Source organism: Cuculus canorus, chromosome 3 (genome assembly GCF_017976375.1).
Source record: "Cuculus canorus isolate bCucCan1 chromosome 3, bCucCan1.pri, whole genome shotgun sequence".
NCBI lineage: Eukaryota > Metazoa > Chordata > Aves > Cuculiformes > Cuculidae > Cuculus > Cuculus canorus.
This window is the reverse complement of record NC_071403.1, coordinates 44,530,655-44,545,197: the sequence shown is the minus strand read 5'-3', so window position 1 is coordinate 44,545,197 and position 14,543 is coordinate 44,530,655.

Here is a 14,543-nt window from a genome sequence, read left to right as displayed (position 1 = left end):
GCTTAGTGTATGCCTTCCATACAGAAGGATGAGAATGCTGCAGCTCCCTGAATAATTTGACGTAGCTGCCAACCAACCTTCTTTGAAGAGGAAAGAATCCATTATTTTTGGTTTGTGTTCCCATTCCCTGGCCTTATTTACCAGCTGCTGGTGTCTCCTGCTTTTTTTTTTTTGTTAGCTAAACAAGCCTTGCACCAGCAATTACTATGTCTGTGGACATTTAACATACCTTAATCAAGTCATTGTTTATTAAAATCTGAAAACTTGGTATCTAAGGCATAGACCCTCACTTCATTCCCTTCTTTGGTCATTGCGAACTGCCTTCTCTGCATCTTATCCTATTGGGTTTTTTTAACTTTTCAACCACAATTAAGTTGTGTAACATTTTTTTCCTCTCTTGTACTTGAAAAGGCATCACCTTTCTAGTTAATATTACTTGTGATCAGGGCACAAGATACCGAGATTCTTGCAATCACACATTTCCATGATAAATTTATGCTTTGAAACAGTATTTAATTTTGGACCAAGTGATAGAAATTTGCAGCTCTTTCAGTGATGCTTCCTTTTTTAAATTCAGAACTGATACTAGATTATGCAAACAGTCCTTCCTCATATTTATAAGATACTTTCAAAGTGTTCCCAGGATAACCACAGCAAAAAAAAAAAAAAGGGGAAAAAAAAGTAAATTAAACTAAGAACTTTCTTTTATATGCAAAAGAATTTGGGGGGTTAGCTAGTCAAGTTCTAGAATTAATGAGGCAGAGAAAATGGTGCCAATTTCCATCAATATAATACCAGTAAATTGTTGATGGCTTTTTTAATGCCCTCAATGTTACTTGTATTTTCCCCAAAAATCTTCTAATTCTATTAAACAAATGGTACCTCCAGCAAGCCAAACAGTCAGCAAGGTGCAAAACACTTCCATGTAAACACATTAATTTTACGTACAAGATTTCAGACAAGAGGCAATTCTTAATTACGTGGAAGATCCAAACATTAGGAGACCTAAAATGTTCCTAGTCTTTATTACACTTTATTAAAATTTGGTTAACCACATTTAGGATACTTAATAGAGCCAAAACCAAGGTCATTCATCTAGATGCGAAGATTAGCGACTGTACTCAAACATTAGGCTACTTGTAGCCTTGAAATCAATGATTTTGAAAATTATGTAGGAGACGTAAATAGTGATATGTTGAGGACAAAAGGATGTATATTTCTTGGCTACTGTGGCACTGAAAATATAACTTTACCTGTGTTTGCAGGGCTGATGTGACTACTACTGGAAAACTTGCATCCAGTTTACAATATAAGCCAAGCCATGAAGATGGAAGGCAAATACTGAGTATAAAAGGCTAAAGCAATACTCTTTCAAGCTTGAAAAACAGGAAGCATTGCTATATCTCTAAAATGAGATATAATGGTGATGAAACCGATAGCTAGGTGTGGGCACACCGTTTTGGAAAGGAACTATGATTTCTAAATGTGGGTTTGCTGCCTACAAGTTAGAAAGGGTGACAGGGTTATTGAAGGAGACACTAAAACAGGCAACTGAGAGCAGGATACCTGTGGTCTGACAGCGACCCTGGAAAAACTACTGCACAATGAGAACAAGCAGATGGAAAAGGCCAAATATGGCAGGTAAAAATGCAGTATGAGCTGTGTGCCTGGTGTGATAAGGACTACAGCCAGAGTCCCTGCCCAGTGCGTGCAGTTAGAGGCAGGAATATGTGATGATTACAGAATAATCTGTAGCATGACCAGAAAAGGAGCGTGGGTGGCTGGAGAAGGCTGAGATGAGGATGTTCTCTGTAAAGTGGGATCAGAAGGAGCCCTTGGAGTGGCCCACTGTGGGCAGAGGGTAAGTGGATGCATTTTGGAAATGCCAGCAGTGCATTAGCATCTTTGATGGTCCAGTAATTTGCAACATACTGGTAGTGCAGTGGTTATAAGGAGAGGTGGGCTCTAGAAACAGTAGCTAACATTGTTAATCTGAAACCACAGCCCTTCCTGTGGACATTAAGGTAGGTCCTGCAAGAGCTCTGAAAACGCACAATATGAAAACATCCCGATGAAGAAAATATTTCAAATTACATTATTCTTAAATGACTGCAGAGAAACATGCTCAATTTCTACTGATTTCAAATTAAATTTTAAGTTAAGCTCATGCTTTAGCACTTCCCTGGAAAGGAATGAATTCTTGAATTTTGGACTGACAAAATCTATCAAAGTTTATCAGAAGAGTGTGAAGTCGTGACTTCCACAAAGTCTAACCTTCAAATACATGCTTAACCAGACAAGATTATTGGAACGTGAAGCAAACAAAACTTAAAAGAATGGCAGCATGGTTTGAACATTTTAAGACAAGGACAACTGGCTATTTATCAAGGGCTATGAAAGTTCTCCAATGCTTTGTCTTTCAAACAAGGATGTATTTCTTCAACAGTAGTGCTAACAGATGGGTGACATTTTTTGCCTGGAATATTCCAAATGGTATATCATACACTGTCAAGTCTTAAAATTGATTAATCCTTTTTTTTTCCTTTTGAAGAAGAAATGTTGGCTCCTCTATACAGTGGAGTTCAACAACAGTTATTCCAATCACCACGTTTTTGAACAATTGCAGCTTCCAATGTCCAATGTGATGCATACTTGCAAAGTCAAAGATGTAAACCTGTTCAATTATCTCCTATTGTCCATTGAAAATACCAATGTTCTCCAGAAAAGGAAGATGCAGCAACAAGTCAATATTTTTATGCTTTGGTTTTCAATGTAGGTTTCAAGCTTCAACGGCCAGGATCACAGAACAGTAAGTGGAGGAAGTCATTTTCATGTTTAGTGTTACCTAGAAACCGTAAAGGTTTTTGGTAATTTGTGCTGACAATGACACTAAGCTGTTCTCCTTAATTTAGAATCATAGAATCATGCAATAGTTTGGGTTGGAAGGGACCCTAAAGATCATCGAGTTCCAACTCCCCTGCCATGGGCAGGGACACCTCCCACTGGATCAGGCTGCCCAAGACCCCATCCAACTTGGCCTTGAACACCTCCAGGGATGGGGCAGCCACAACTTCTCTGGGCAACCTGTGCCAATGTCACCACTCTCATGGCGAAGAACTCCTTCCTTATGTCTAGTCTAAATCTGCCCCTCTCCAGTTTATACTGGTTCCCCCTGGTCCTATCCCCACAAGCCTTTATGATTAGCCTCTCTCCAGCTTTCCTGTAGGCCCCCTTCAGGTACTGGAAGGTCGCTATAAGATCTCCTCTGAGCCTTCTCTTCTCCAGGCTGAACAAGCCCAACTCTCAGCCTGTCCTCATATGAGAGGTGCTCCAGCCCTCTGATCATCTTTGTAGCCCTCCTCTGAACCCATTCCAACAGCTCCATATCCTTCTTCTGTTGAGAATTCCAGAACTGGACACCATATTCCAGACGAGGTCTCACAAGAGAGGAACAGAGGGGCAGAATCACTTCCCTTGCCCTGCTGGCCACGCTTCTTTCGATGCAGCCCAGGATATGGTTGGCCTTCTGGGCTGTGAGTGCAAATTGCCGATTCAACTGCTCGGTTTGGTGTCATAATTTCTCGCTATTTTTCCCTTTCTGGTACAAAAAGAAAAAAAATAAGAAAAGTACAGATTTCCGTTTTCTAAAACCTCCAGAATCAGTTTAGCTAAGACATATTTTCCTGGCCTCAGTTGGGTTTCAAGATGAAGGTTTGCTCCTTCACACCACAAAGATATGGAGACACTCACTTTCTGAGAGAGGATATATGTTCCAGTAGTGCTGCATCAGCTCTTGGCTTTTGCATCCTTTTTGCTGGGAGAACAATATCCTGCAGCACAGCAATGTTTTTCAGTCACACTGTTCCTGCTCTGAATGCATGTTGTTCGCCACTGCTCTTTACAGCACTGTAAAGTCTCTGCAGGCTGAGAAACCTCCAGAAAGGGAGCATTCTTAATTCCATATCACTTGCAAGACAGCCTCCTAGATCTCACTCTGTCTTACATGTTACATTATCAAAGTTACAAGGAATTAATCATGCAAGGAAAAAGCTGGCACTGCTCATCATCTCTGACAGCAGCTTCAGCAAATGCTTTCTGTAAGCATATGAAATCACTGCAGTGACACCCGTAGTGCCAGAAAACATTCCCATTTCACCATAATTCACCCTGGTATTGGATTTAGCAGCAGCAGCCTGTGCCATAAACATTCATCATCAGTTCTGCCTTCCAAAAACTTGCATTAAGAAACAACGTCTTCCAGCTCTCTAAAGTAAGTCATCACGCTGACAGCAGCGTGGCATGGCATCAGGGCAGAAAATTGCTTCGGGTTTCCGAATTCTCAATGATCATGTCACTGCAAGCTGGAAGTGAAACGAAAATGTTCAGCAGGATTCCCTGCTGAAAACAGCAAGAAACTCTAAAAAATGCATGGAATCTTTCAGTGTGACAGAAAGAGCTCAAAGGATTTTTTACTTATACATTAGGAAAGTTGGCACTTTAATGCTTCATTTGTGTATTTTAATTTTGGCCTTGATTTTTATTTCTGTCCATATTTCAGGCCCTCCAAGCATTTCACAGTCATGAAATACAAAGAGTTGCTATCTCAGTTTTAGAGATAGAGAAACTGATAAACAGAAAGGCTCAAATGCCTTGAAAATCATCATACAGCAAGTGTGGGGTGTAGGGCAGGAGAGGGCAAAACACAGATCCCTCTTCCCCAGCGCCATGCATTAACCACTAAGGTCACAGTTCCTCTCAGCAGTATCTCGCCGTAGCATGGGTTATTACAATTTGTTGGATGTCTACGTCTGTACACATCCACAGTTTGGCTTGAATCAAAAATAGGTGAAACATTAAAGTGAAAATTTAATATGTGAACCAGCTACAGAGTCCAGAGATGACCAACAAGATCAGATGCAAACCTGATCCCCAGGGCAAAGTCAGCCAAACTGATCTAGGAAAACTGCTCTCTAGGGAAAAGACGATAACAAGCCATGCCATACAGCCATCTTAATGGGAGTGCTGTGCTGAGTTGGGTGAGCTCCCCATTGCCCCCGTGCTGGCCCATTCTGTCCCACCACCTCATTAATGTTAACATATGTGGTGTTTTGCTGCACATGGTTTGTTTGCTTGTTTATTTTGTAATACTGCTTTCTTCCAAGGAGGACAGTAGACCAGTGGAGCAGACAGCCTGGAAAGAGCAGACAGCCCTTAAGAATTAAAAATAATAGAGAAACATCAGTTGTGGTGGTTTAGATACAGTTGAACTTGTCATGGGAGCAGGGCAAAAACCGAACTAATGGCTCCTGAGTGTTGCTAGCCAATGCTACTCTATAGCAAGCTGCATCAACCCAAACAGCAAATTAAAATCCCGCTATGCAGTCAAGCTGTCTGTGCAACTGCTTCTGCACCTCTCCTTTGCTCTTGACCTCACTTGCAGCATGGGCTGAGGGAAATGCATCTGCTCTTGCAAATCCCGTCTGAACTGAGATGGGGGCCTTTCCACTGGTGCCCTTCACTACCTACGCCAGCTTCCAGGCTTCTGGTCCATTAAACTCTGAACACTATTTCATGCTCAGCCCAGTGCTCCTCCTGAATGAGCTCTGCTCTTCAAGCTTTCAAAGATAAAAGTACTTTAACTGTTGGGAAATGGTTTTATGTGTTTCTAAGTTTGCTTAGTTATTCTCTGTGCAAAATAAACAGAATATTTCTGTACGTGTATTTCTCACCCTGTTTCTGAGAAAATGATGTTCCTTAGACTACGCTTTGCTTCTTGTGGTGTAAGCACCATTAACTCTACAAAAAGATCACAGAGATTCAGCTTGTGCAGTGTAATTTAGAGACTGTTTACTCTTATCCCGCTGGACTTAAAAGCTGCATGTTTTAGTTGTCTCCAGCTAAACTGACTTACACAAACACCCCAAAATAATTCTTCATCTAAACTGATTATGCTTATGTTTTCCTGTATGGTCACAGAGGCATTTTGCTCTTTAAGCAGTTACCACAGATTATATGCATCCTAGCTAAAAAACGAAGTATTTGGTATTTACAACTAAATAGGTTTTAAAGATAAACCTTAGAAACTCTTGAGGTGAACTTTTCCCTGGTATGCAAGATTGATCTTGCATAGTTCACAAATTGAGGGAAATACATGCTTATTACTTCATTACTTAATACTAATTATCAAAACTTTGTAGAGCTTTCAAGGGCAATCAGAAATATTAAAACACACACGCACACCTTGTATTTTTAGCTGTGGAAAAGCACAGGTAGCAGTCTGTTCTGCTGCTCAGTGCTATGCTCTCTTTTCCTCCTACTCTCTGTCTCCCTGGACCGCACATTTTTAAGCTGTAGCCAAAAAGTAGCCTGATTGTAGGGCAGCAGTTAACAGTCAGAAAGCAATAGTCAGCAATCGCTCAGGGCTAGCCAGCAAAATTAATGTCAGGCAGTGCAATTGGTTGCGGTAAAGACGATATGTGTTGCCAAAAAGGAGAGGAAAATAGTAAAAGCTGCTTAAGGGTTTTTTTTCTGTTCTACTGAATCAGGAATTTAATCATACTGGAGATGAGCAGAGAAGCTCTTGTACCTGCCCTGGGGCAATGACAGGAACTATCTACCCTCTTTTTTGTGACAGTAACTTGTTGCCACCTGGAAATCAGAGTGCCTACATCCCAGCCAGACCTACTAGGATTCTCAGCACTCAGTAATGAAAGTATTAGGCAAAGGGCTCCAAATTAATTATAGCTACACGTTTAGCCTCTGCCTGAAGCAGGCACTCTGTTTCTGTAAGAATGACAAGCAAAGATACTTTTGGGGAACAACAGGGGTAGCGATAGGAAATCTGACTTCTGCTCCTTTCCCTCAGCTCGCGAAGGGACTTTATTGCAGCTGCTGAGAGAAGACTTGAAGCAATGTCACCAGCAGCAGTGTCACCTGCAGCAATGTCACCTGCTCTGCTGAGCTTCTGGAAAAGGTAGTGAGCTGGTCTGTATGCTCTACTACTAAGGAAGCAGATGTTTGTCAGCAAATTGATCCTATGGCTTTTAAAACATGAATGTAAACATGAACTAAAAATCCCTCCAAACCATCTATTGTATTCATCTATTGATGGGCAGTCCACAATACCTTACATGATTAGTTAAACATTAATTTACTTCTGTTTGTGTCCTTCTTGTATTTGCAACATCCTTAATTTCTCATTACCATCACAAAAGATATTTCATCACAATCTTTTGGAACAATTGTACTTCCAATTTATCAAAAATGCAGGTGTCAGAACTACCCAACCTTGCAGCCCTCGTTGCAACCGTCCCAGGCTTCTGTAAACACATTCCAGTCCAACACACCAAGGTACAGCAAGACTGTCACCTTTTACACAGTTAGTAAACACAATCGATTTGTATGGCTAAGAGAAAAGACTGTTACCTCCATTATGCCAAATAATAAATTTCTTATAAACAGGACTCTTAGGAGGGACAATTTCTACTACATTTACACTGTTTCCTTTAATAGAAAGCTTTCCATAATTAACACAAGCTTGATGCTTCTCAAAACCTTTTAATTTTCAAAATGCAGAGTTTGTTTATGGAGTAAAAACTACTCCTGTTTTCTAAGATTGTATCAATACCATCAATAAAAATAGGCAGACTCAAGATTAATTGACACAGTGCAGCCAACTCACAACCTGCCTCTAGCACAGAATGGCTGTGTAACATCATGTTGCAGTTGGCCTTAGGTCTGAATACAATATGCCCTATTTTTTCCATTCTCCTGCTAGTGGTACATTATTATAGTAGTAGATGGTTTACCCTGTTGTTTGTGCCATGCTATTTTTCTCCACGTCTGTTAAATTTAACAGACCAGTTTTCCTTTCCTAACCTCAAAGGAAGTCTCAGCAAAATCTTGACTTTTTAGTGCTTTTCTCAGATCCAGTGTGCATCCTGGCCAACCAAGCAGGCAAGACATTTAGAAGCCATTGCCAAATTGCCAGCTTCCTTCTCAAATCTACTGTTTCTGCCAGGGCTGAAGAGTCTGAAAAACAGTGTGGTCAGCACCCGAAATCCCCAGCGGTTATAGTGAGGGCCGAACTCTCCTGCCAAGGACTGGAGCATTTGGGAGAGAAATTCCATCTTCTCCTATGAAATGGGGTTCAGTCCTACATTTGATGGAAGTTGCAATGAAGATAGAAAATGGAAACTGAAGATTTTGTCTTGAATGCCTGGAGCACTCTCTAAAAAACAGTAATTCCCTGACATTTCGGTGGCGTTCAGCAACGTAGGATCTCCCATTACTAGGTGTCTTCTTAACACCTGTGATTGTTTTGAAGTCTATTCTGTAAAAGCAAAACCACCCTACCTATCATCTGTAGTCTGTGCAATGATGAAGTCATGTTACTACTGAGTCCCTTAAAAATTAGCATTCTAAGTGTCCAACAGGGACGAAACATGCATCTTCAAGGCTCCTGACTGATCCAAAGCCAAATATTCCAGTAAATGACAATAATCAAATTCCATTAAGTGCATGGATCAGTTGTGGCTTGTTTTCCCTAGCCTTTTGCTGTTGTGGTTTTCATTATTAAGAAGGCAGATCTGTTCCTCATAACTTAGTTAGCATTTATCAGAAAGTTATCTGCCATAGTGAGGCCATCAGAGTTCCTGGGAAAAATATACAAAGACCAAAACAAGCAATGCCTCACTGAGACTAGGTTTGTAAATTTGCTTATCTTCTAACTTCTGGTCACCGTGACACAGGGCAGATGGCTAGGTTTCTTTCAGTCTGATTTCATTACTCCTTGTTTTCACCTTCTGCAAGAAAGCATATGGGACTCCATAATGAGTTAACTGGGCAGGATCTCACCCTAACAGTCTCACCAAGGTCCCTGATCCAGTGTCCTCTCCAGTGTTCCCAACAGTAAAAAGGCATCAAAAGCGTAGTTGAAATGCAGTTAAACTAAGCACCTGAACTATGTCGTCCAAATTTTATCTATTAAAAACAGAATTCTCGTAGCAACAAGCACAGTAGAAATACCAACCACTGCTAAGTAGCTTCAGGTAGGGAGGGAAAACCTTAACAGTTCGGATCCAGGACAGGGATTTAGCATTTAATTCTCAGGCTTGCAACACCCTTCAGTAGGACTTCAGGCAAACCAAATTATTTCTTCCTGTTTTCTATTTCTGCCTCTGTTCCTCTATGTTTATTATTTTGAAAGCTCCCCAAACCTCTTTCAGCTTTGTTCTGCCTTGTGTAATACATGCAGGGACTCAGTTTCTGCCTTAGGCAGTTTTTGTTCAGCTGGAGCAGAACTGAAGGAAACAGGAGCGTGCTAGTTGCCAAGGCACGTAGCAACTTCTTACAATAAACACCAGGAGCTGCAGGGGAAATCCTTTGATTCATTCTCTAAACCATGAAAGATGCTTGGCAGAAATGTGTCTCACTACCGAGTGGGGAGGCTAGGGCAGTGCCTGAGAGCCTGGCTCCAGGTCCTTGGATGCCCTAAGATGAAGAGGTATCCTCATTCTTCCAAAGCCCTCACTTTCTCAGAGAGAGGGAAAATGTCCGAGCACTTTGTACAATGAAGAAACCAAGAATGCTTGAGTCGTCCCACATGAGAGCTGCTGAGCTGTGCCAGCACACTCAGGGAAGCTGCCCATTGAATGAAAAGCTCTTCACAAACAGTATAGGAAGTTAAGATAACAAAATTGATGGACTAAATAGAGAGACTAAATCCGCTGCAGTAGAGAGCCAGATCTGTCAGTCACAAGAGTTTCAAGGAGAGCAGATGACTGGAAATTTGGTCCCACGGACTTACACTAAACCCCACAATTCACTCACTTTTTTTCTCAGATACTCCATTTCTGTCTTATTTGTCCAGGTTGTAAGAGCTTTAGAGCGTAGTTCAGACCCATCTCATCTCTTCTCATCTTTTTCAGTAATATAAGAAAGACAAACAATGAACTGTCAAAGCTTAGAAGTAGCAGATTCAATGTGAACCTTACGGTGAGTTATTATCATGTCTATGGAGCCAACAACTTGCAGTGGGTGAAATTCATGTGCTATTTCAATATCTGAAAATGTGAATCATGTGGATGTCTCCCAGATTAATACACTACAATATACAGTAATGTTAGAAGGCTAAACCGGAGGGGCTGTTCTGAAGGAGCATTAGTGTGATATGTACCTGAGGCTACTGCGTAAACCTGGAGCAGTCTTGGCTCTGTAACTAACTGCAAATGAGCACACACACTGCCTGGGCTCACTGTCAGCAGCACCTTTATACTCATTTCCAAATGAGACCACTTTATGAAGCCTGTCTCGTAATTTCACACATAATCTCAAAGCCTGTTTATAATCTTGTCTGATTTCCATCCATCAAAATTAGTATCGTTAGCTAAATAGTTTTAGCTGACTCAACTAGCTGGGTAGTTTTGTCTATGAGGCATCCAGCTTTGCCAGGAGTTTTCCTCTGCAGGAAACATCTCATTAGCACCGCCGAGGGAAACCTCAGACACATTCATACAGCCGTTCATCCAGAAGTTCATTCATCTGCAAGTGGATCAGCAGAAACTGGAAACTGAAGACACACATTCATATTCAGAGAAGAGAGTCATCTTTTGATGGGTCAGGGGAAGAGAAGTGTAGGAGCACTTGCAGGTTCAACCACAGTATTGAGCCAAGGGCCACTGGTGCCAGTGCCACATGCAGAGAAAGGACAATCTCGGATTTTAGGGAAAGTGAAGGTAAAGATTTATTTCAGATTTATTTCCGAACATCTCCGTGTTTCATAATTTCAAAAGCAGAAAACCAAGCCCTGTTCTGTGTCATTTTCCTAAATATATTTGTTGCCATGTGGGTTTTTTTTTCTTATCCTTTTCATTTTTTTCCTCTGTGCAATCTGAGGTTTTGCGCTTCTGAGACCTTGTTGAGGGTTAACTCCAGCCAGGAGCTCAGCCCCACTGAGCTGCACTCTGAGCACCCCCTCAGAGGGATGGGAGGGAGAATCAGAAGGGCAAAATTAAGAAAACTTGTGAGCCAAGATAAAGACAGTTTAACAAGGAGAGCAAAGCTGCGCACGTAAAGAATTAACCCAGAATTAACCGTGTAACAGTTACTTGGAAAGGTAAACACCATAAACTCTCCCTTTCTCCCCCTTTCCCTGAACTTTAATTGCTGAGCACAGCACCATATGGTATAGGATATTCCTTTAGACAGTAGGGGTCAGCTATCCTGTGTCCCCTCCCAATCTCTTGTGCAACCTCAGCCTCATTACCATGTGGTGTGGTCTGAAACAGAGGTAGCCTTGACACTGTTCAGCAAGAACTAAAACATCCCTGTGTAATCAACACTATTTTGGTCCCAAACCAAAATACAGCACTATACTAGCCTCTATGAAGAAAATTAACCCCATCTCAGCCAAAACTAGCGGGGACTTGTTAGAAACTCTTCCCAGGACAAACACCAAACAACACAGATTGAAGCATGGTTGCAGACCCAGGACAGAGATCTCACATGTCCTACCTATATCCTTTCTGCCCACCATCTTACTACAACAGTACTTACAATTGTCCTAGTCACCACACAGTCCTGTCTTTGGCACCAGTATCTCTGAAATGCATTTTGTTTTGTATGGATAAATTCAGAGCTAGGAGGACTCTGTACATTTGCAGAATAGGTAACACCAAGAGACTGAAAGAATGGCTTCTCTGCATGCAAGTTTTTATACTTTTTCCATGTTCTGCTAGTAAAGACAGCCACAAACCTTGCCCATGGCATAAAGGTAAATCATGCCACCCAGGACTTCTTGAAGGGATATTTTTATAAGGAAGTCTGCTAAGTGTAGCACAGCATGCAGAGTGGTGCAGATTGGGGGTTCTGGAAAGTTTCAGGACTTGGTTACTGTCATGTTAGCAGTTTTGTAGGAAAGCCTGAAAACCTCAGAAGAACACATACATCTAATACACACCTGGGCTCAAACAGCTTCAAGATCTGGCATACATGACCACATGAACTGCTTGCAAACCTTTCTCCCTTTCTTTTTTCGGTCCCGGGGTGAGAAGCTGCCTCAAGGCTTGTCAGTACCTTCCATACCCCACATTCAAGGGAAGCTCTAAACCAGTGTAATTGGCAGGTGGGCTTGCCTGTCTAAACCCACAAGTAAATAAACTGTCCTTGGGATCCACACCCCTGCAAGTCAAGCTGTTAACAAGCTTCTAGATGGGGTGACACCTTTTTCCATTGCAGTACTTTGTGTGTGCCAGTTTTTTGGAATATGTTAGCCCACTGAACCCCATTGGGCTCCTGGAGACTGTTTGTCCCCTCTACGCCTCAGCCATGACACTCAGCATGCCTGTCGGGTGGCTCCTGCAGTGCTGTGCTTGCAGAGCTCATGCAGGTGGGTGGGAAAAGAGCAGCCCTTCCCTTAGTATTTTTTTTTAAGACAGTTGGACGAGTAACCTGATCAAGTTAAAGATGTCCCTTCTTGCTGCAGAGGCATTGGACTACCTGACCCAAACCAAGGTCCCTTCCGACCCAAACCACTCTATAATTCCATTATTCTATTTTTTTTGCTTGCTTTACATACTTGGTGCCTATTTAGGGAATGTTATCCTTGATCAGATCTTGAAAAGTCACAGTGATATTTAATATTTAACCCAAATTTGGTTTTATTTGGCTTGCTCAGGATGCCAAGGCAGAGACAACCCACAGCCTTCAGTGCCAGTCTAAAAGGTTTGTCATAGGAAACTCTTAGGCACAAGGCAGTCTTTTTCTTTGAACTTACTCTGCTCAGTCTCCTTATTCCTTTAGGTTTATAAAACCGAGGGCTTAAAGGACTACGCGGGGCCGGGAGGAGCCTGGTGCCACCTGGCGGTCACGAAGGGCGGTGCAGGTACCGCTCCTCTGCAGGACAACCCGGGAAGGGAGGGAGAACCCTCATCTTCCCCCTAATTCCTCGGCCGCATGTTTCTTGTGCAATAGTTCAGCTCTTTAAAAGTTCTTTAAGCAACACACAAATGAAATGCGCCTGCCACCTGCAAGTGTGTGAATGTATTGCAGGACTTACCACATCCTTTCAGGGCTTTATTCTCATGAAGATACCTTTTATTCTCATGAAGGTATGTTAGCCTCAACATCCCCGTCTCAACACAGCAGGGGCTTCAGAGGAATGATTTCACACAACAAAAGCACAACTGTATTTGAGACAAAATATAGCCATTACCACACATCTACCCTTAGTTTGGTGAAGATTAGATTAGATTAGAATTATACAATCATGCAATCATACAACCATACAATCATATGATCATGGAATACTTTGGGTTGGAAGGGACCTTAAAGATCAACTAGTTCCAATTCCCCTGCCATGGGCAGGGATATTAGGTTAGATTAGGTATTAGGAAGAAATATTTAGTGGAATGGGTTGTGCAGAGAAGTCGTGGATGCCCCATCCCTGGAGGTGTTCAAGACTAGGTTGGATGAGGTTGTGAGTAACCTGATCTACTGGAAGGTGTTCCTGCCCATGGCACTATACCAGGTTGTTCCAACCCAAACCATTCTATGATTCTAAGAAAAGTAACTACCTCTTCAGGGTGAAACTACAGCCATTTTACCAGGCAGGTTCTAGCAATTATCTGACCTTGACTGGGGCTAATCCTTTGGGATTAAGATTCCTTAAATTCTGCAGCTATTTTAAAAGGCTATCTGTAGTTAGGATTTCTGCTTTACACCACCCTCTCAAGTGGTGAAAACAGCTCCAGTATCTGCTCAGAAATTACAAAGCTCAAGTCAACTCTGCTGTGCGTCTTCCAAGTGAAACAAAATACAGTTTTCCCTTGGCAGATATTCTAATTGCGTTACTGTGCCCCATTTTGAAATAGCCTTGGAATGTTTTGGGGTTTTTTTATTTTTATTCTTTTTTTATTTTTTTTTCTTTTCAGATACAGGGATGTGACAAATGTATTCACATCAGCAGCATTTTGGACAGGGAAGTAGATTAAATGCAGCTCATCCTTTACCTGCCACCATCTCTGCCCTAAATCACACAAAATTATCACGAACGGGCTGGCTGAAGAACACATGGAAAGGCAGGAATCATAGAATAATAAAATACTTTGGGTTGAAAGGAACCTTTAAAGGTCATGTAGTCAAACCCTGCCTGCCATGGGTAGGAGCATCTTCAACTTGATCAGGTTGCTCAGAGCCCCATCCAGTCTGACCCTGAATATTGCCCACGGTGAAGCATCTAATACCTCTCTGGGTAGTCTGTTCCAGCATTTCAGCAGCCTCATTATAAAAAATGTCTCCCTTATATCTAGTTTAAATCTACCCTCTTCTAGTTTAAAACCATCACCCTTTATTCTATCACAATAGGCCCTACTAAAAATTCTGCCCCCATCTTTCTTATAAAGCCCCCTTTAAGTATTGAAAGGCCACACAACAATGTCTCCCCAAAGCCTTCTCTTCTCTAGGCTGAACAGCCCCAACTCTCTCAACATCTCCCCTCTCTGAGGAGAAGCCCCCAAGGTGTTTGTGCACAGGTCTGGAAGAGT